Source organism: Caretta caretta, chromosome 2 (assembly GCF_965140235.1).
Source record: "Caretta caretta isolate rCarCar2 chromosome 2, rCarCar1.hap1, whole genome shotgun sequence".
In the NCBI taxonomy this organism is placed as follows: domain Eukaryota; kingdom Metazoa; phylum Chordata; order Testudines; family Cheloniidae; genus Caretta; species Caretta caretta.
The window spans coordinates 16759630-16783148 of record NC_134207.1 but is presented as its reverse complement, the minus strand read 5'-3'; the positions used below and the strand labels follow the sequence as shown (position 1 = coordinate 16783148).

The window sequence follows — 23519 nt, the reverse complement described above, 5'->3', positions numbered from 1 at the left end:
CTGAGCTAGGGCCAGCCTTACAGGTGGGCAAGGTGGGCGACCGCCCAGGGTGCTGTGATCAGGGGGTCAACTTCTGAGTGCTACAAGCTGGTGGGCTTTGGCTGCCAGAGCGGGGGGGAGTGTGGGTGAGCTGGGGGCTAGAGCCCCTGACCAGCCAGGCGGGAGACGGGCAATGCTGCCCGGAGCTGCCAGCCTGGCTGGAAGGCGCAGGCAGGAGGCTTGCCCCTGCAGAGCCAGAGGGCTAGCCCCTAGGTTCCGCCTTGCTGTGGGCATGGACAGTGGCCGCACACTTGCTGATGGGTGTTCAGGAGGTGTATGGCCAGGGGAGCCCCTGAGCTCAGAAACTCTTCCCTGTGCAACCTTTGGGGCCTTGTAGGGTTGTTCCCATTAGGAAAAGAAATTGATGGTACAAGTCAAATGTATTTTCAGTGTAATCTTATTTACAACCCTCTTCCCCCAAAACCCTGGAAATTCTGTTTCCTGAATATAGTAGCAACAACCAAGAGCAAGCAGTTTCCCTGGTCAGAAATCCCTAAATCTGCCTTTTCAGCATCCTCAGTGCCCCAGAAGCTCTGTCCCTCTGCTTCCTCTCAGGGTCACACTCACAGCTGCTTCTCTTGGCTTTCTGCCTCCAGCACACACCGGGTTTATCTTCACTGCTGTCAGGAGGTGTGATTGCAATATATGTAGACATACCTGAGCTAGTGTCGATCTAGCTACATTGAAGCTAACTTGAGGAATGATAGCAGCGAAGTCGTGGCAGCTCTGGGTAGTTGCTTGAGTGTGTACCTAGGGTGTTCGGTGGGGCTAGCTAGCCTGTGCTGCCAAGGGTTTCACTGCTATTATTACTCAAGCTTGATCTAACTAGAGCTAAGTAGCTCAGCTAAGTCCATCTACATGTGCTGCAATCACACCTTCCAACCGCAGTGCAGACATACAAGCAGCTCCCACCAATGTCTTAGCACTTGCCTTTGCAACAAGGAAAATCCATTTTAATCTGAATTAGCTCAGGCATGCCATGAAGGCTATTGCTTTGGGTAGCTGCTACCATTATCTGCAGCTTTTTTTACCACATAAAGGGGCTTGATTGCTCCTTCCGTTGTGCCTGAAAGAGTGCTCCACACACCCAGTGGCTCAGATGAACTCTGTGTTTGGATTCACCTGATGGCAGCCCAGTAGCACCTTTCAGTATAACAACATTAATTCTTTCTGTATTTCCTGGTCCTTCAGCACTCCATGTTTTCAATTCCTCCATATCAATATTCCTTAACCCAGCAACACCCAGGAGAGTATCTGTAACTTGGCAAATATCATCAAGGGATGAAAGAAAGATATTAGTGTATGTGAGAGAGCTGCCCATGTCCATTGTGGTACTTTAAAGCAAGGAAAATGCAGTGGAAAGCCTGGTAAACACAAAAATAACCCAATACATCCAGCGACTGATGAGGTTCTCAGATATTATGGTGATGAAGGACAATCAGTGTAAAACATATATATTGGTTCTTGGTTGGTGTTTAAATGAGTTACAGACTCCTAAATAACCTAAAGAAAATCATGGAAAAATCATGGAGCAGGTCCTCAAGGAATCAATCCTGAAGCACTTACATGAGAGGAAAGTGATCAGAAACAGTCAGCATGGATTCACCAAGGGAAGGTCATGCACGACTAATCTAATCACCTTCTATGATGAGATTACTGGTTCTGTGGATGAAGGGAAAGCAGTGGCTGTATTGTTTCTTGACTTTAGCAAAGCTTTTGACATGGTCTCCCCCAGTATTCTTGTCAGCAAGTTAAAGAAGTATGGGCTGGATGAATGCACTATAAGGTGGGTAGAAAGTTGGCTAGATTGTCAGGCTCAATGGGTAGTGATCAATGGCTCCATGTCTAGTTGGCAGACAGTATCAAGTGGAGTGCCCCAGGGGTCGGTCCTGGGGCCGGTTTTGTTCAATATCTTCATAAATGATCTGGAGGATGGTGTGGATTGCACTCTCAGCAAATTTCCGGATGATACTAAACTAAGAGGAGTGGTAGATACGCTGAGGACAGGGATAGGATACAGAGGGACCTAGACAAATTGGAGGATTGGGCCAAAAGAAATCTGATGAGGTTCAACAAGGATAAGTGCAGGGTCCTGCACTTAGGACGGAAGAACCCAATGCACCGCTACAGACTAGGGACCGAATGGCTAGGCAGCAGTTCTGCGGAAAAGGACCTAGGGGTGACAGTGGACGAGAAGCTGGATATGAGTCAACAGTGTGCCCTTGTTGCCAAGAAGGCCAATGGCATTTTGGGATGTATAAGTAGGGGCATAGCCAGCAGATCGAGGGACGTGATCATTCCCCTCTATTCGACATTGGTGAGGCCTCATCTGGAGTACTGTGTCCAGTTTTGGGCCCCACACTACAAGAAGGATGTGGATAAATTGGGGAGAGTCCAGCGAAGGGCAACAAAAATGATTAGGGGTCTGGAACACATGACCTATGAGGAGAGGCTGAGGGAACTGGGATTGTTTAGTCTGCAGAAGAGAAGAATGAGGGGGGATTTGATAGCTGCTTTCAACTACCTGAGAGGTGGTTCCAAAGAGGATGGTTCTAGACTATTCTCAGTGGTAGAAGAGGATAGGACAAGGAGTAATGGTCTCAAGTTGCAGTGGGGGAGGTTTAGGTTGGATATTAGGAAAACTTTTTCACTAGGAGAGTGGTGAAACACTAGAATGCGTTACCTAGGGAGGTGGTAGAATCTCCTTTCTTAGAAGTTTTTCAGGTCAGGCTTGACAAAGCCCTGGCTGGGATGATTTAATTGGGGATTGGTACTGCTTTGAGCAGGGGGTTGGACTAGATGACCTCCTGAGGTCCCTTCCAACCCTGATATTCTATGATTCTAAAGGTGGCAATTCTTCAACAATAAGACTTCAAAAACAGACTCCAAGAGAAACTGCTGAATTGGAATTAATTTGCAAATTGGATACAATTAACTTAGGCTTGAATAGAGACTGGGAGCGGTTGAGTCATTACACAAAGTAAAACTATTTCCCCTTGTTTAATCCGCTCCCCTCCCCCACTGTTCCTCAGACGTTCTTGTTAACTGCTGGAAATGGCCCACCTTGATTATCACTACAAAATGATAGTTTTCTCCCCACCCCCCCCACTCTCCTGCTGGTAATAGCTTATCTTAAGTGATCACTCTCCTTACAGTGTGCATGATAAACACCCATTTTTTCATGTTCTGTGTGTATATAAATCTCCTCACTGTATTTTCCACTGAATGCATCCGATGAAGTGAACTGTAGCTCACGAAAGCTTATGCTCAAATAAATTGGTTAGTCTCTAAGGTGCCACAAGTACTCCTTTTCTTTTTGCGAATACAGACTAACACGGGTGCTACTCTGAAACCTAAATAACACTGTAAAACACTGCCCAATTTCTCACCAGGTTTGCATCTTTTATATATTTTGTAAACATGGTTATTTGGACCCTTACATACAGTGTGGCTTCTTCATACTAGTACTGTTGTCTGAAGGGTAAAAGACACAAGGCTGTTCTAGAGAGAGTGGGAGGTAACTGGGATGCTTTAAAGAGACACTCAAGATACTCAAAGTACGTCTACACTGCAATTAAAACACCCACGGCTGGCCCATGCCAGCCAACTCAGGCTCGTGGGGCTTGGGCTAAGGGACTGTTTAACTGCAGTGTAGATGTTTGGGTTCAGGCTGCAACCTGTGCTCTAGCACCCTACAAGATGCAGTGGGGGAGGTTTAGATTGGATATTAGGAAAAACTTTTTCACTAAGAGGGTGGTGAAGCACTGGAATGCGTTACCTAGGGAGGTGGTAGAATCTCCTTCCTTAGAGGTTTTTAAGGTCAGGCTTGACAAAGCCCTGGCTGGGATGATTTAACTGGGATTTGGTCCTGCTTCGAGCAGGGGGTTGGACTAGATGACCTTCTGGGGTCCCTTCCAACCCTTATATTCTATGATTCTATGAAGATGGGAAAGTCCACACAAAGCCTTTGGAGATCTTTCTGTTTCTTTCCTGGGAGCACTCCGGCTTAAGGCATTGTCAAATTAAACAATGTAAGAATCTAATCCACATCAGCCAATCACAGTAAGTCCACATCCCAGCACTCTTGCTTGATCTAAAATCCTGGGGGAAACCTCTGTTTACTGAAGCCCCAATTCAGGAAGGTACGTAAGCATTTGAGTAGTTCCAGAGAAGGCATTAGAGTCAATGGGACTACTTGTAGCATTGAATGTAGGCATGTGGTCATTTACCTTCCTGTATCGGAAGGTGATGTGGCCAAAATGTGAGAGGTGCTAAGCATGCAAATTCCCACTCAAGTCAATGCGATATTCATGGGGTGCTCCACAGCTCTCCAGGGCCCTGTTGTGCCACTGAGTTTAATGGGAATTCTGCCTGAAAAAATCAATAGCCCAGTATGGCCTATGATCTGGCCTTGGCAGAGAAAAGCTCGAGAAAATAGGTCAGCATTCGTTGGAAAATAAGACAGTAATGCTGTCTGAGACTGTGTCAGCTGCAAGCACAAAGGGCCGTGAACCAAAGCACTCTAAATTAGCATAGCTGGAATACCTTTACATGGTAATTAACATATTGAATCAATTACTGGGGGAAGAAATGGACCAACTACTGTGTCTGAGGCAGCAGTTAAATAAGCAGGTGTGGGGGAGGGGAAATAAGACCATCTGGTTTCATACCAGCTCTGTCAGCTCTTGTGTCAAATCCAGCCCTAATGTAACACCATTGATGTTAATGGAGTCACATCAGAGATTAATTTAGCCCTTTAAATATCCAGGAATAGCATGTTCTCAACAGTTCAGGTTTGGATGCCTATCGTGTGTCAGGGGGTAATCTGCAGGTCAGAGAGGCTGTGCCGTAGATGGTCAAAGTGGTGGAGTTAGAGCCATCTGACTTGCAGCTAGGAATGTGCCTAACTCATGACTTTTTCTGGACTCCTGCTGGTCTCTCTAATATCCTGGGACCGACACAGCCACAACTACATTCCTAACACCTGGCAGTTGTTATATCCAAGCTTTCTCTAAGGGTCAAAACCATTTTTTCTGTTTTACAGGTGCTCTTTCAGCCAGGACAGTGGAGCAAAGATGACACTCAGTGGCTGGTTGAGTAATCACAGGTATGTGTTTCCTACTGTGTCCCAAAGGGCATATCCTAGACCTACTGTCTCCACCAGAGCCAAGCATTACATAGGAACATACCTTGCCATGTTAAACACAGTACCATTTTTGAAACATTTCTAGTACAAATATAAACACCAGACTCCATCAGCTGTGGTAGGTAGGGTGTTCTCATCTAAATTACATGAAATACTAATTTTTGAGAAGAGGAGACTCGGCTAAAGAGAGTTTTATAATACTGTATCTATAAAATAAGAAGTTGGTACAATAAAAGATATTACCTCACCCACTTTGTCTTGATGAAATAAGTCACTGTTTTAGGAACACCCTTATAAAATTTTGATTCTTTATAATCCCTGTTGGAAGCTGGCCACAATCATTTGTGTCAGCGCCATAACCCTGCATGTGCTGTTCTGCCATTATTGGGAAGATAATTTATAAGGGACCTTTCACCTGAAAAAACCCAAGAGCACTTTGCAAACTCATGTGCAGCCTTGGCTTTACCAGCGTATGGCAGAGATGGGGTCTTGAATGAGGCAGGTTATGCACATGAGTCAGACAGTGCTTGTTCCTGCCCTAACTAGTGAGTTGTTCGATGCTTCAGATGAAATGAGTTGGTGTCTGTCCAGTTTCTCATGAGCAGGTGTCCATGTTACAAGACCACCAGCACAAGTGGCCCCTTTGTTGACAGGGCCTGCGTGGGGCCAGTGATCGAATGGCCTGGAGACTGAACTCCAATATTCTGTGTGACTATCACACTCCCCTTCTTCCTGCAGCTCAGATCAACTCTTTGCTAGAGCACAGGCCAGAGTTCTTCTTTCAGGACTTTTCAGAAAGCATGTCATGGATCCACTGGGCCGGTGCAATTGAACAACTCTGGAACTGTCTCAGGGAGGACCCCCTCACTGTGCCAGCCCCTTTGGGATCACATTCTTTCAGTAGGATCAGCCACTTGGTTTCACCACCTCCTGGGACTGAACCTTGGAGCCTTCAGGACCCCTGGTTCACACCAGGGGTTCCCTTCAGTGAGTCAACCTGAGTTGGACACCTGTGAGACACTTACACCCAAAGGGCACAATGCACCCTCAACTTCCTTAAATTGGAGTGACTCTCAGCCAGCGTTGTAAAACACAAGGGTTAATTAGATGTCTGGAACAGAGTGTAGAAAGTCCTTAGTTATAGAAGGTTACAGCATAATCCATCTCGGTCAGTCCCCAACCCAGAGCCCTCTGATCCCTCCTTAGTCCCAGGCCAGGAGCCTCTTCTACTTCCAGCAGCCCACACTTAACAACTCACCTGCCTCCTCCTCAGTCCTTTGTCCTCCAGATGGTCACAGTGGCTGACTTCCTAAGGCAGGTGGGCCATCCCTGGTGGTTAGTTGGTAGGTGCCAAATGTCCAGGCAATTGGAATGGCCATTGTCTTCTTGGACTCTCCATGGGCATGGGGCCCAGGCAGCTAGTCATCAGTCACATCCAGAATCTCTGGGTCTCTGCAAATAGTAAACAACCTTTTCCCACCACCTAGGTAACCATGCACCACATAGCGGAAACTGAGGCATGCACAGCATTTATATAAAATATTATGAAAATTCCCACTCCGTCACAGCTTAACACAGAGTTAAATCTCAGGGCTACTGTACATGAACTCCTGGCCAACAGATATTATTAGCTCCCTGTTGTTTTCAGAGGGAGTACCATACACCTGCTTTTAGTAAAACAGATACATAATGTACACAATCACATTGCAAGTAGCATAAAACATTGTAAATAGGGTTTGGAATACTATGAATAACTTTTAAACAAAAGCTATTAGGCAGTAAATCGACTGGTGTTCCTTATACAGACTTCCCCCTTCTGTTTCTGTTATGTATATGCAGGGGTGAAAGTAATATAAAAGACTTACTGGTACGAGGGCCCGGCTCTGGACCTCCGGAAGGGGCAGGGCTTTGGGCCCCCGGAAGGGGCAGGACTTTGGGGGTCAGCCTCCCCCAGCCAGCTCTTCCACGCTGCCTGGCCCATGCTGCCTGGGGCTCCGGCAGCGATTTAAAGGGCCCAGGGCAACTGCCCCTTTTAATCGCCGAGCTCCAGGGCAGCTGCCCCTTTTGCCGGCCCTGGGGGAGGGTGGCAAAAGGGGCAGTGATTTTAAATGTTGGCTGTGTACGGGCTGGTACTGGCAGCCACTTCTTACTGGTAAGCCATACCGGCCCACTTTTACCTCTGAGTATATGCAAATATAAGTTTCCAGCATAACATTTTCTGTACTTTACAACACACATCAAAACACGTCCCCTCTGCTCTTCTCTCAGAGATGATTGCTCAGTGTGCATAATGTGGCCAGGGGGCAGGGCTTTGGGGACCGAAGAGCTGCAGCTGGGCCATGGTAAGAGCCACCCGGGCAGCTGTGGGGAACTGTGGACCCTCCTCCCTTCATGGGGAGTCTGTGGGGCAGGGACATGGGCCGGGGACTGCTCTTGGCCCCCGCCCCCTCGGGTCAGGTGGAGGGTCCACAGCTCCCCACAGCTGCCTGGGCAGCTCTTACCTGGGCCGGGCTCCAGCTTCTGGCCTGGCTTCGGGGTGGGGTCTCAGGGGGAAGAGGAGGGGCAGGGGGCCAGGCCCATGGTGAAAGGTGGACCGGCCAGGCCTGTCCACTTTCAAAAGGGGGATGTCCTAGGCCGCCCCTGTTGTGGCACCCCTGGCCAGCAGCATTCCAGCCCTTGGGTCAGTAGCTCACTGGTCCTTTCAACCCCTGAGGAAATAGGGGTCAGGAGCCTGTATCCGAAGTGGTAGAGGGATTGGGATCAGCATATAAAATATCTGTTTCCTGGATCTTTACAAGACTCTTGCTCTACTGGGCACAGTCTTCTCCCCATAAGCCCAGCTAAGTCAAGCAAGAATTCACAAACCTCATCTCACTAAGTGCTGCCCCCTTCTCTCTCTCTCTGACTGAATCGGAGCTTGCAGCAATGATCTCATAGCTAAAGATAAGTTCCACAGGCCCTGCAACCTCTCGGGGAAACAGATGCTCCCCCCTACCCCGCCCCACACCCCAGGTCTCCCTCTAGGTCAGTAACACACACGACAATGGACCAAACGTTACCCTAAAGAAGGGCTTCCTTAGTAAAGAAAGCTGGACTAGAACTCACCTGTATCCAAAATGGTACAGGCATTGGTACCCAGCAAACACAAATCTTTCCTGTATTAATCAATCCTTGGGTCCACAGCACTGTTTTAACTCATCTATTTACAGCCCTTGCTCACTGACTGGCTCACCTCTCAAAGGGTGACTGTGCAGGACTTGCCAGGTAGGTTACATAAGGCTGCCAGGCGTCCAGTTTTCAACTGGACCATCCGGACGAAAAGGGACCCTGGCAGCTCCGGTCAGGACTGAGACTGGGCTGTTAAAAGTCTGGTCAGCGGTGCAGGCAGGCTCCCTACCCGGCTCCGCGTTACTCCTGGGAAACTGCTGGCATCTCCCTCTGGCTCCTAGGCAGAGGGATGGCCATGGGGCTCTTCACGCTGCCCCCATCCCCAGCACCAGCTCAGCTGCTCCCATTGGCCAGGAACCATGGCCAATGGGAGCTGAGGGGGTGGTGCCTGCAGGCACAGGCAACGCGGAGAGCCACGTGGTCACGCCCTCACTTAGGAACTGGAGGGAGATGCCGGCAGCTTCTTGGGAGCTGCTTGAGGTAAGCACCACCTGGAGCCCGCACTCTGAACCCCCAAACCTCTGCCCCAGCCCGGAGCCCCCTCCTGCACCCTAAACCCTGGCCCCACCCCAGAGCCCTCACTCCCCTGCACCTCAACCCCCTGGCCCAACCTGGATCCCTCTCCTGCATCCTGAACAGCTAATTTCTGGCCCCATCCTGGAACCCACATGCCCAGCCCAGAGCCCGTACCTCCTCCCACACCCCCAGCCCTCTGCCTCAGCCCAGAGGCCTCCCTCCTACATCCCAACCCCTTGATCCAGACCGCTGAAAATGAGCAAGTGAGCTAGGGTGGGGGAGAGCGAGTGTTGGAGGGAGGGGTATGGAGTGAGCAGGGGCGTGGCCTCAGAAAAGGGGCAGGGTGGGGAAAGGGTGTTTGGTTTTCTGCAAATAGAAAGTTGGCATCTCCAGGGTTACACACAGTGAAAATGTCTATACAGCCTCCGACCAACAACAGGGCTTGTCTCGTAACTACCACACCCTGTTCTGGACCTGGAAGTTTCTGGGTCTTTCTAACTGAGTTGCTCTCCCCTGCTCTCTGCCCCTGAGCAGCCACTCAGAGAATCCAACTAAGATCTCTGTCTCCTCCCACTGCTTCTCTCTCCCTCCCCAGGAGAAACACAGACAATGCTGCAGCATAATGCATGTGGGCTGCATATTCACTTGCATTTCCCAGTTTGAATCCCATTTTCATAGAAGATCAGGGTTGGAAGGGACCTCAGGAGGTCATCTAGTCCAACCCCCTGCTCAAAGCAGGACCAATCCCCAATTTTTGCCCCAGATCCCTAAATGGCCCCCTCAAGGATTGAACTCACAACCCTGGGTTTAGCAAGCCAACCCTAAATCTTCTTGTGCTCTTTCTCAAACCTCCCTTGTATTTGCACTTGCTCTCGTAATATTTGCTAAGCTGTGCGCAATGAATGTAGAATTGCTGGATCAAAATGCTTTTAAAACACAGGTACCTACTGAGCATGTTTCATTCAAGTCTACAGGCTTATAGTCTGTAGTGGACCATTATAACAACACTGACACCTTCTCAGTGTGCTCTCTTTGCGCTACACTGGCAGTTGCGCAGTTCACATTTCAATGCATTGCTCCTCATCCAGAGTTTGGAAACATCTTGATTTCCCGCTGACTGAAGCTGTTCAGGTATCATAAAGTGTAAGCGTCCATTCCTGACATTTGTTTCTTATTCTTCATGTCCCCCAGGTATATTCCACATATACACACAGAGTATGTATTGTTTCATTCTTGCATCTTGGCAGGGGATTAGACAAGATGACCCTTCTAGCCCTTCTAGCCTATGGTTCTATGATTCTAATTAATGAAATTAATCCCCAAAGAGATTTCATTCTCATATTTTCGGTAAGAAAGACATAGTAAGATCCTGCTCGGATCATCTGTAGGCCCCTTTAAGAGGGGTCCTTGTTTCTTTCTCCTTTAAAGGGAGCAAGGCCAGGGCTACATTAAGGCATAGACACTAGAGATCCATGCTTGAAGACCACAAGATGCAGCTATGTTTTTAATGGATTATAGTGAAAAGATTTATTAAAAGACTTACGGCTGACACCAGGATTCAAAGGACATTATCAGAGAAAATAATCATCCTGTGGGTGCACCACTGTCTCTGACTCTAATCATTTCAAGTTATTCACCCGGCCAGAGATGGCCACATTCATTATGGCTTCTTTAATAAGGTACCCCAGGGGCTGTTCCCTGAGTTAGATATTCCAACCATTTCGTCGAAATAATCATCTTTTATTTAAACACCTACATAGCACTTTTCATCCATAGATAGGTCTCAGAAAGACAGCACTGCCCGCACGCTCTGGCACCATGACTCAGAGGGAAAAGCACCATCTACTGAATCCCAGCTCCACAGCCGGCTTTCCCTGGTGGGAGCTGAGAAGTCACGATTCGAGGCGATCACAGCATAAGGCTGCAGTCTCTCATCTAAATCAGACATTATTTCAAACTGTGCTTTTGTTTCTCCTCACCACAGTACAGCATTTCCTCCTTGGCAAAGGCCCGAGCTCTAAATAGTGGAGGCTGACTTACATACCTGGATTTTACTGGCAGGCAGGCTAAGGGGAGGTAAAAGCCTCTGTCACACTCTGTACGTGGAGAAGAAAGGATTTCTCCCCCCCCACCCCCCATATTGCTGGCAAATTAGGACTTCATTGTTGGACCTGCAGTCTCTGTGAACTGCTGTTATTTAATTCCCAGCTCCATGATGTGACTCCTACCACATGATATTATGTGTGCTCCTTTACAGCTTCCTATCCCAGATACATGTAATTATCACCTCGAGATTACTCTCCTCAATTGCCTGTGTTTTCATTTTACACCCTATGGAATGGGCTCCAAGCCCTTGGAGCGGTGGTGAGGACCCCTGGGAAGGGCTTTGTGGTGGCTGGTAAGCAAGAGTTACAGACCGCAATCCCTACAAGGCCACCAATCCAGCTCCAGGAGGAGCTGCCCTGTGCCATGGTCACTGGGTTCTAACACCAGAGGTGGGTGAACTATGAGAGAGTTCCCTTGGGAGACTCGATAGCTCAGGGGACTCTTTAGTATGAGATGGAAGCCTTGACCTCCAGGCTCCTCATTCTCCCTCCTCAGGGTGGAAGCAGCTCTCTCACCTGGCAATCCAGCCAGAGGAAGAGGCAGAACATACCAGTGCTGCCCCAGGAGAAGGGCAGGCACTAGACGCTGACCCCAGGGGAAACTATCTCATGCTGCACTCTTGCTCCCGTGGGGAAGTAAGCTATACCAGCTTTCTGCAGGTGCTTCCTCTGGGCTAGCTCTGGGTTGCAAGCTGGCATGTTGATGGGGGACAGGGTGCCATTTCCTTGCCTGGGCCTGCCACTCCCTACCCACCTGGTGGGATGGGGAGTAGAAGCTTAGCAGCAGCTACACTCTCTGCTGTTTAGGCTCCAGCAATGTGGGCAAACCCTGCAGGGGAGCAAGGGGGATTGCCTGACCAGCAACATAAGAGCCTACCCCTGAGCCCATGGACTTCAAGAGGAATCGCTTGTACCCTCTGGTGGGAGAATCAGGTTGCAGGGAATAAAGACCATCCCACATCATAAACGGATGACAACCATCTCTATTTAAAAGCCACCAAAATATGGAGATGGATAGAAACTGAAGAACACCACATCTGATAGCTAGCGACCTAGTCATCTCATGAAACTCAGCTCATATGGCACCAGCTGCAGAGGTAGTAAACTCGTTTCATCCACAGTGAGAGAGGAGCATGAACCTGGCAAGCCCAGCCCCTGTCACTATGCAAAGAGAAAGGTCTCAGCTTCCTACTCCCATGGAGACCTCAGAGTCAGGCATCCCCTAAGATAAGTCTAGTTTCTGCATTAATATTATGTAAGTAGATGTTACAACTACAGAATGTAGTATGCGGGTGCTAGTCACTTGGATGGATATCAGGAGCGAAGACGCGTCAGGTGACTGTCTGTGAGACAGCTCTGTTTTTGCTTGAGGAATACATTGGCTGGAAGATGTCAAATGGTTTCAAAGGCATTGCAGTGAAATACTAATTATATTTTTACATCGAGCTGAGCAAATAGTTTGTAGGAAATAATTTATACAGTGAATGCAGACTCTTTCCCTGTTCACGTATTGTCCATGAGCTACTTATGATTTGTTTAAATGTATCCATTGTTCAGAATTATTCACCAAAGAATTTCTTCAAATAATTCTGGGTCTGAAGATTGTTCACAAGCAGTTCAATTTTATATCTGAAATTTATTTTAAGGCCAGAATGGACCTTTTTGCTCTCAGTTACATTGTGTCCCCCAATTGGATTTGTGACAAAGCTCTGTCCTTGCCTCCATGGGTCTCGCATTTCCTGGTGGATTTCGCTAGCCTCAGAGGCTCACTGTGACCCTCCACTTAACACTTCTTTCTCTAGAGACAAGGGTCACAGTCTACTGAGCCATTTTCATCATAATCCAGCAAGGTAGGTGAGGAGAAGTTATCCTTCCTTGCACAATCTCTGTTCCTTTCCCAGTCTCAGTGATTAATCAGAGGGCAAAGGTGTGTGTGTGGGGGGGGAGCCCAGGCCCACCCTCTACTCCGAGCTCCAGCCCAGGGACCCTAATAGCATCAGCTATGGTAGCTGACCTTTTAGAAACATGACATGTACAATTCTCTGGGCTGCTTCCCCCACAGCAGCCCTCACTTCATCAAGCTCCACTTCACCCTTATCTCAGGGCCTCCTTCCTTGTGCCTGATATGGTGTGTACTACTCAGCCTCTCCAACGGCACAACTTCCTCCCACAGCTCCTGACGTGCACACCCACCTGACTGACTGACTGGGAGGCGTTTAACAAGTTTCAGCCAGCCCCTGATTGGCTTCAGGTGTCCCAATCAACCTAGCATTCTCCCTGCCTTCTGGAAAGTTCTTAATTGGCCCCAGGTGTCTTAATTGATCTGGAGCAGCTTCCATTTCACTTAACCTGGTACCAGGGATTTGTTTAGCCTGGAGCTAATATATCTATCTCCCACTACTTTTCTATAGCCAGCTGGCCTTGTCCTGACACAGATTGCATGGTTGGCTGTGATGTACTGAACTTGGGATACGGATTTTGCATTTGTCTGGGTAATATGATAACTTACAGTAATTAGAATTCTATCAAATTTCAGTCCTAGCTCTGTGGCTGTGTTGCTGGCGTTTCACCACCACCTTGTGTTTTAACGCAAGGAGATGGTATTTTCTGATCCCTGGGTTAGTCCTGAGATTTCATCAATTATAAAGTCAGAAGGGAGCACTACGGCCATCTAGTCTGACCTCCTGTATAACACAGGCCATAGGACTACCCTGGATTCATTGCTGTTTGCACTACAGCAGATCTTTTAGAAAAACTTCCAATCTTGATTTAAACAATTCACAGTAGAGAGCCTCCATGGCCCACGCTTCTTGTTCCTAGATGCATGCATTTATATTTGGCTGTATGAAAGTTCATTTTTCTGCTTGCATCCAGGTTGCTCTGTATCGGTGATGTGTCCTCTTCATTATTTACCACCCCCGTCCAATTTCTGTGTCATCTGCAAACTTTGTTAGTGATGATTTTATGTTTTCTTCAAGATCACTAATGAAAACTTTAAATAGCTTATGACCAAGATCTGATCCCTGCAGGACTCCACTAGAAGCACACCCACTTTATGATGTCTCCCCATTTAGTTACATTTTAAGACCTATCAGCTGGATTTTAAAACCATTTATAATGTGGGTCATGTTAATTTTGTACCATTCTAGTTTGTTGATCAAAATGACGTGTTAGCAAATCAAATGCCTTACAGAAGTCCAAGTATGTTACAACTCTATTACTAAGGCGCTGTGAAATTCACAGATTTTTAGAAATTCACAGATTTTTTAGAAAATTCACTGCAGTGTCATGGATAAAGTATTGAATTTAACAACGTATGCATGGAATGTAGTCAGTGAAAGGTCACTGCTGCATTCCTTTGCCTCAAACCAGCTGCTGAGTGCTCCCTTCCCCACCCCACCCGCCTTTAGTGCTGCAATTTTTCCAACACTGGGGAGGCAGAAGCAGGAACCATGGCAGTGTCATGTCAGAGCAGCAGGGTGTTTTGGAGAGGGAGAGGTGTACTCCGCAGCTGCTTTTATGTGAGGGGCAGTAGCCAGTGCTGCTACCGCTGCTTGGAATGTAAGCAGCTGTGGCCTCAGCGGGGAGGCAGAAGTAGGCATCCATGCATACTAGGCTTGTGCTTGGTGTGGCTCATAACATGGGTTCCAAGCTGAGTTGCCCCCCTGAACTGATGCTCCAGCATGAAGACATGAAGCGTGAGACCAGCACATGTGAATGCCTGCTTTTGACTGACTGGTGTTGGAAAAATCGTGGTATTGGGCTAATTTCACAATTTCTATGCAGTCCATTAAATTGTGATTTTCACAGGGCCCTAACTATTACCTTTATTGAACAAACTTGTTATCTCAAAGATATCAAGTTAGTTTGACAAGATCTATTTTGTATAAACCAATTTTGACTGGCATGAATTGCATTACCCTCCTCTAATTCTTTATTAATCGAGTCCTGTGTCAGCTCTTCCATTATTATGCCTGGTATCGATACCAGGCTGACAGGCCCATGATTACCTGGGTCATCTCATTTACCGTTTAAAAATATTGGCACTACATTAGCTTTCTTCCAGTCCTCTGGAATGTCCCTACTGCTCCAAGACTAATTGAAAAATCAACATTAATGGTCCAGAGAGCTCTTCTGCCAGCTCTTTTTAAACTCTTGGATGCAAGTTATCTGGATCTGCTGGTTTTAAAATGTCTGGCTTTAGTAGCTGCTGTTTAACATCCTCCTTAATTACTGTTGGAATAGAAAGTGTATTATCATCATCAGTCATCATCATATGATGTAACTAAGTCATCTGGCTTTTTCCCTGAATATAGAACAGAAATATTTATTGAATACCTCTGCCTTTTCTGCATTATTGACAATTTCATTTGTTCCAAATATACTTGAAAAAACTCCTTATTGCCTAACTCTGCTGGGCATACATTTCTCCTTGTGTCCTTTAGCTTCCCTTATCAATTTGCTAACGTACCTAACGTCTAATTTATTTTAATTACTGTCAACTTCCCCATCCTCCATTTGTTATGTATGATTCATCTCATAGATATGGATAATCTCATAACTTTAACTATTTTTATAGCAGAAAAATTACATATATAACAAACAGTCTTATGTACTGTTAATTAAAAGTGTCAGAAGGTAATATTTCCAGTATTCAAGCCCTGATTTGAAGTGAATGGTAGTTAAGCGTATGCTTAAAGTTAAGAAGGTACTTGAGCACCCTTCCTGAATATGGATGACTTCTGAATTAGGGCCTAGGTTTGAAATCCTGGCTCCAGTGAAATCAATAACAAAGCTCCCATTGATATTAATGAGGCCAGGATATTACCATAGACGTTAAGACTCCGAAAAAGGAATGTCTGCTTTACTTTTAATTTTTGTGAGTAGTTTCCTGGTACTCACTGGAGGCTGACAAAAGCAATTCCTGTTCTGTTGTCCTGGACAGTAGCACTTCCTTTTTCTTTGTATAGCTTCTAAAAACATTGATAGTCCTTGGAAGATAGTCCAAGATGCTAAATTAGGAAACTCCCTTCTATGCTTTATATCAACAGCTTGCAAACAGCATGAGACCAAGGAGTTTTGCTCTATAAGTTATTTTTTTAAATACAGCAAATTATTTTTTTCTTGTCCTTCATTTTTATTGGAACAATTGTGCCAGGGGCTCCATATGCCACGATTTAATTAGTTTTTAGAGATGGCATTTGAAGCCTTGGCACAGTCCATAGTTTCAATGGCTTCTTTTCTGTTTCTTCTGGATGTCAAACACTAGGCAGATAACCGGCTGTTACTTATTCCATGTATTGTTCGAGTTTAAGCTATCTTTCAAATTAATTTTTTTAAAAGCTAGTATTAATTCAAGGATGATATGACAAGTGCATAAAATCAGGAAGTTCCTAGAGTGAAGAGGGCTTCTTCCACATAAATTCAGCCATGTTGCACATCTTATCACTTTAATGGTATATATTAACAATAGTTTATATTCTATGAATAATAGAACATATTAGACATGTGCAATGGGAATGAGTTAACCTTATTGGCCTAACTTTCAGCATCCCCTGACTTTTGACTGCTTGATGTTTCAAGCTTAATGTTGCATTAATTTCTTTAATTTTGTTGCTTTTAATTTTCTTGGTCCATGGTCTAGTTTTAAGGTATTAATTAGATCTTCCAGCTGTCGATAATCAGAAGAGAGACACTTGGTACACTGAATGAATGTACAGCTGAAAAGATCATGCAAGATGTCCTAAGGGACATGGGATAAACTGCTTGTAACCGAGAGCTGTACATTTTTAATGCACAGTGCAGGTGGTAAGACAGACTTGCCAGTATGTGAAGAGCCGGTTGTTGAGACTGTACTTCATGTAAATACAACTAGGCAAAACTGGGAAGCTGTATTTAAAAGTGTGGGGCTTCCATTAAAATAAAGTGATTGCACGCTTTCATCTCATAGATTTGGGCTCTGAATTAGCAGTGGGGATCTGTGCTGAACATAGCTGGTGTTGGCCAGACTTGGATGCAGTCATAAAATAGTGAGATGTTAATACTGAAATCCACTGCTATCAGAGCATGGACCATTGCACTCTGTAGGGCAGTAAAAATAAAGACTTCTGTTTATTCAGCAACTAAATATGCTGAGCTATTAAAAAAGCCACTGTTCACTGAACTAATTGCATAGCTTATTCCATTACAAGGCTGGAGGAAATGTATCCTGAGTCTTATATATTCCAGAAAGCTCAGTTTCAGGGAGATGATATTTTGTGTGACAGTCAGGCGCCTGTTAATAATAAGAGTGTGACACTGCACCCCATACTATTCACAGTGATATTTTTATGATATGATCATGGCATAATTATGATGCGTTTTGTACAAGACGGGTCATGTGAGGTGTCTTTGGAAAAGTTATGATTTGCTGAATGTAATTATCCTATTTGTATGTATCATTTTTTATCTGAAGTTATGAATATTGACTATGTATCTGCATTTCACAATTAGTCACACCTGGGTAACACCCACTAGTCTAAATAGGTGGTTCTAAAGGGTCTATTCAGGGTAATGGGCCATTAGAAAGAACAATAGGCCTTAGGAGAAGCTTATCCCCCCACTGGGTGAGCCTTCCTGAGAACACTCCAGACAGCCTGTAAGTAATGGCTGCTATGAGTCTACAAGGACATGTGACCAGGCCACATGTTTCTGGACTCCATCTTGGGATATCAGTATTTTTCCACAAATTGATCTGAGAACCAAGCTTTGAAACAAAGGGTTCCCGCCATATTCTAAAGCTATATAAGGCAGGGAGTGACATCATCTGAGGTTCTTCACTTCCCACACAAGATGACTCCTGGAAACACCTGACGAACAAAGACTGAACTGGTAGAAGTGCTGGACCCAGGCTAAATAGATTTTTAGCCTGTGTATGAAGAACCCAAGCTGTAAAACTAATGCAACTTGTGCCTTAAGAATCTACAAGTCTGCCTGTACCATCAGTTTGGATATGAATAGCAGATTCTCACCCTATCTATCTAGTATATTAAGCTTAGTTTGCACTTTGTTTATTTGCTAGGTAACCTGCTTTGATCTGTTTGCTATCCCTTATAATCACTTAAAATCTATCTTTTTGTAGTTAATAAATTTATTTTATGTTTTAATCCAAACCAGTGAGCTTTGACTGGAAAGCTTGGGGAAAATCTCTGCTTGGTTACCACCAGTGTGCATTGTTCTCTTCATATTGCGGGAGACATGGACCGGGTATTAAACTTATATACTGACCAGATTTGACCAGGGCAGAATAGTACTCCTCTGGGGTCCCAGGCTGGGCAGCTGGTGGTTAGAGAGCCTGCATTTAACTGCAGCTGCGTGTGTCCCTACCTGTGTGAATGCTGGTGAAAGTGCAGGCTTGAGGGCTTTGCAGCTTGTCACAGCAGCGCAGTGTGAGAGGGAGCCCAGGCTGGTGGGTCAGAGGTCTCAGTGGTACTCCAGTTCCATGTGGCACCCTGGAGGGAACCCATCTGAAGGAACAAAAGTTCAACACCGTGTAGAGTTAAGCACGAGGGTTTATTAAGCACAGCGCTGGCGGAGTGTCACTTCGCTTATTAAGCTCAGTGAGACACTGCTAAACAGTTGATTACAATAGATAGATACAATATAGGGTGCCAATGGGCGGAGAGAAGTGACGGGGTGCGAGTTCCCGAGCCCCTGGATAGGTTTTAGCAGCAAGACAAATTAGCACAATAAGCCAATAGTCTAAAAGATTACATCATGGCTCCGCCCATGGCTCAGGTTAACATGTTTGGTAATACACAGGTGTTAGTTCTTAAAATTCTTCTTTTGCAATGTGTAAGTTAAATCCTGATTTCAGGTCCATAGAAATGATGGTGGCTCTTTCCAGACAGGTTGGCCCATGGGTACATTCCTGGAGTGTTTAAAGCAAAAAGAACAGTAAACAGTACACAGCAATGACAATTGTGTGTGGATTACCACTGCGTTTCTGTGAACTAGGACTGGCATCCACAAGGGAGGATGCCATAACTCATGCTATCATGTTAGGCCTCTCCCTGAACCCGTTCAGCATTCGGGGAGTATGTACCATTATTTCTTCCTGAACCAGGGAGCAGACTTTAAGGCTTCTTTCAGTGAGTATGTGCCTATACTCCTGATAAACCTCCCAATTACTGCTCTCTGCCTGGAGTTATACTGCTTTAGCATATTTTATGTATAGTTGAAACAAGCAAGGTTGTCTCCTGCTTATTCTAGCTTTCTTTAGCCATGTATTGTCCATTGTTAACTAGGCCTTATGCCTCAGACCAAGCCGTGGAATCTGGGCCTATGTGATCTTAACAGAGACTGTGGTCAAGATCTTGCATACATATTATTGGGATTTTGGACTTTCACCGTCGCAAAGAGGTTTCACATAAATGACATGATTTTGTTTAAAAAAAGGTGACAAAACTGGAATTTAAAGCAATCCACCCCCCCCCCCAAGATATTTGTTTTAATTCCGTGTAAACTGAGTGTGCACACTCACCATTCTGCGTGGCAATCAACATCTTTCAGATTTGCAATGGTTCGTTCTGCATGCACAGTTACCATTTTGTATGAGCAACTTGCCTAGACTCTAGTAGTCCCTACTGTCAAAGAGCAAAGAGCAGAAGTACCAGCTGGTCTGTGTGCATTGGTGGTATAACTGCAGTCTTAATTGTAGAACTGAGGCCTTAGGCAGCAGCAGTTACACAGATTAAGGAGGGGAGAGGCAGAGTGCCCCTCTCCCTGCACAGTCAAGGACGGAGGAGGCAGTGCACAGATAAAGGTTTTATCAGTGGAGACCATTTGGAAGTGGAAAGAATCAGCAGGACGTAGCAAGTGTCTGGATACATTAATCAGTGAGAAAGATGGAAAGGTGAGTTTTGGGGAGATGGGATTTGAGATGGTGCAATGGAAGCTATTGCAGTGCTATTGTCCATGACTTACCTGGCCTAAGATCTCCAGTCCCTGGAGATGTCAGGCTGGAACCCCACCTCAGCACTAAATGTATTTAAAACTCTACAGAAGGCTAAAGCAACATGTTAGTATCTAACACGTCCTGTATCTGGGGGACTATATTGTGCTCTTGCTAGGGGACTGATCCAGAGACCCAATAGATCTTGCCCATTTCTAAGCCTGATCCCCACAGAGTTGTGGAGTTTGCCCTCCTAATTTGATTAATAGATATTAAGGCCAGAAGGGACCATCTAGATTTTCTAGTCTGACTTCTTGCATAGCACAGACCACAGAGCTTCACCTGTTTTATGTATACTGTACATGCTCTGAGATTTTCAGGGAGACAGATGCCCTGCCTGACAGAAAGATCAAAGTCAGATCCCTCCCAGTCCCTCTTAAGGATTAAATTAATCACTTGATTGGTAATGCGTGAACACATTCAAATATAATTAACGGATTAATTATTCCCAGCAAAGGCTTTGTTTGTCACAAACATTGGATGGATCCCTGGAGCATGGAAGTAAAGGACAGCCATTTTCAGAATATAATACCCACATTTGCTGAGAATTTTCCCCTTGATTTGCACCAGCATTTGGGATGCAGTGTTGAACTCAAACCATTGCAGCAAGCCTTTATCTGCTTGTCTGCATAAAGAACGAATTAATTTATCAAGTCTGGGCTCTGTTCCTGTAAATTGGTACAGAGAAAATCTTCGGTACTCATTCAAGATCTAATATGTTAAATCTGTAAGTCAAATGAGAGTCCTATACATTTCAAATGAGAGGTTCCTTCACCCTCACCTAAAGATTTTTACCTCCCACGACACAGGCTGGACACCTATTAATTTCTTTAGTGCACTGGTTTCAACATTTTCAGATTGGTGACTCCCTTATTCATAGGGACATTTTTGTGACCCTCTTAACATATTAAAAGAGCAAGAGTAAAAAAATGTATAAAAGATAAATTACATCAGCTTATCTCTGTTATCTGTGTACGTTTCAAGACAGGACAATTAACCGTAAAGTGTTGGTGTTTGGCGAGTAAGGGAAGTGAGATTTTCTTTTCTTTAGATTTTAATAAAATGTTCAGTGCCTCTTAGCCTTTGATTACCTTTTGTGGCACTGCCAGGGATTGTGACTAAAACCAGGCAGGAATGGGATATTCTATTTTGTGGGAAATTCCATGATTTTGAATATTTTTCCATTCCAAAATGGAACGAGAACAAAAACTTTCAAGATTTCCTGCAAATGATATCCTCCCCCAAAATTACAGGTCATTCAACAAGCTGTGTTTTGTTCTCTACTTCAATTATATAGTATAAAATAAAAAACTGAAACAAAAAGTTGTTTTGAAACAGGAAGTCAAAATGTTCCATTCAGAAAAGATCAAAATGGAGCCTTTTGATCATATTGGAATGCTACCTATTCCAATTTTTATTCTAAATCAAATTTCAGTACAAATCAGTATGTAAAAAACATTTAGCTTTTGACAAATCAGCATTTTCTGATGGAAAAATATTCTAAGGTTAGAGAAACCAACAGAGTTGGGATTAGCATTTGCTTCCAAATCTCAAATCCAAATCTCAAATCCTCTTCCTCTTGCTTATAGTCCTCACTAGAAACATTGACAAACACTCCAGAGACATTAAAAGGTTATTTTTAGTATTTGCAGTCATACTTAATTTTTTAAAAAAATCTTTAAAATAAAAACCACATTGAGTTTCTTGAACACACACTAAAAAGCTCTTGGGTTTTTTTGACACAGTATTTCTTTGTTATCCTTTCAGAGTTGTCAAGGGCAAACTGTCATGCTCTAAGTCATCTGACAACTACAGTAATAAATCTAATGGGAAGATTGTAATTTGCTTCTCCCACAAGTGTCAATTAATGTTTTGATTAATGTGGTAAAGTCTCATTGACCTGTTAGAACTTCCTCTAAAAGACATCAGACGTATACTCACTTGTCACAGAATCAGATACATGTAAATGACCTACATGCTAGCTCAACATGAAAATTGTCACTCAGGGAAAGAATTGTCACTGCAGGGAAAGAATCTAGATGTCATGTTCTGAATAGTCCAAACGGGACAGAATTCAAGAGAATGCTAGGTTCTTCCTAACCTCTGGTGTGGATGATCTGTGCATTACTGTGACGGGGTATATCGGCCCTTCATGGGCCCCTATGGTACTACTTACCTTGCCACCAGGAAAGGAGCTGCATAGGTGGGTTCTCCTGGCCTGCCTAGAAAGGCTGTTTGGAAGCAGCCAATCAGAGGCCAGCTGGCTCAGATAAAAGAACTTGCAGGGCCAGAGCAGGCCATTACCTGGCTGGGAGTAGAAGGGTGAGGAAAGGTGCTCTGTTCTGATCAAAAGATGCTTGACTGGCTGCATTTATTGGCCCTGGCAGAACAAGGCCCTGATAATAGTAACCCTAACAGGCAAAGGTAAAGCAATCATGTGGGCAGAAGCCCAGGGGATGCAGCAGCAACTAATTAAAGGAGGCAGTACATGGTTGCTGTTTATAGGGTCCCTTGGCTGGAACATGGCATAGTGGGTGGTTCTGGATTCCCCCCCTGGCAAAGTGGTCTGAGCCCTGTGAAGGGGACAAGGTTCCTTCAGAAGCTGAGTGAAGGGGTGAATTTAAAGGGCCCAGAGTCAGGGATGAAAACTTCCGTGAGGGCAGACAGTTTAGTGTACTCTCTGCTACTCTGGAAGGGTCCCTTTGTGACTGTGTGACTTGGCTGGAGGGCTGAACTACTGAAGACCTACCTAGTGAGGTCAGCAACCTACAGAAAGAAATAGATTTCAGTACCACACCTAGCCGCTAGGAGGCACTGAGATGAGCACCCTGTTACAATTACCTTTTTAAAAATGAAAAACTTGGAAATCTGTTCCTTGAAGATTGACATGAAAGTTTCTACAGTTCTAAGCATAATCAGACGTCCTACTACATTACACAGCTTTATGTATCCATTAGTACCTGAAAGCCCAGCTGTCTCATGTGTGTCATTCATAAAGTCATGCATGTAAAAAAGGCAAATGGGGGGGGGGGAGCAGGGCATGTTTCCATGCACTGTGCTGTAATGAACAATGTTGTTGTTTGTACATGTTTTCCAAAGTCTGTGCACAGAGCAACCACCTCTTTGCTACTCCACACAGCTGTTACTCCACCTTTTCTAATTGACTGTCACAGTCCAACCGCCACTGCACCTTTAGACTCCAGCATGCATATGGGTCTCACAGGGCCTAGTGATGATCGAACCTGATGATATCCTAAACAAAGAGAGCCCTCAGCCATGCTTGTAGCCATTTCCATTGCTTCACACAGACACAGGCATTCTAGGCTTCAAAGTGACAGTCCTGGAAGATTTTGTGCTGCCTTGTGCAGGTGGCAAATGAGGGGCTGTGTGTTTGGCGTTATTGTGTGTACTTGTTGTGTTTGTGGTGTGAATGGTTTTGAAGAACTGTGGCAGTTTGGCCAAGTATTTGTGTAGACTCCGTCACACAACCAATGAAACTGTTGCATGCAGATTTGTGGTTGAGCAACTGAGTGATTGAGTTACCTCAGATATC

The 23519-nt window shown here is 45.2% G+C and overlaps 1 long non-coding RNA gene across 1 annotated transcript in view; it reads left to right on the top strand.

Moving 5' to 3' along the window:
• LOC142070939 (uncharacterized) overlaps positions 1-23519 on the top strand; it is a 90410-nt gene that overhangs the window by 29948 nt on the left and 36943 nt on the right. Inside the window, exon 3 of the long non-coding RNA XR_012666870.1 lies at positions 5084-5146. This is a non-coding gene — a long non-coding RNA (uncharacterized LOC142070939). The remainder of the gene's footprint in view (positions 1-5083; positions 5147-23519) is intronic.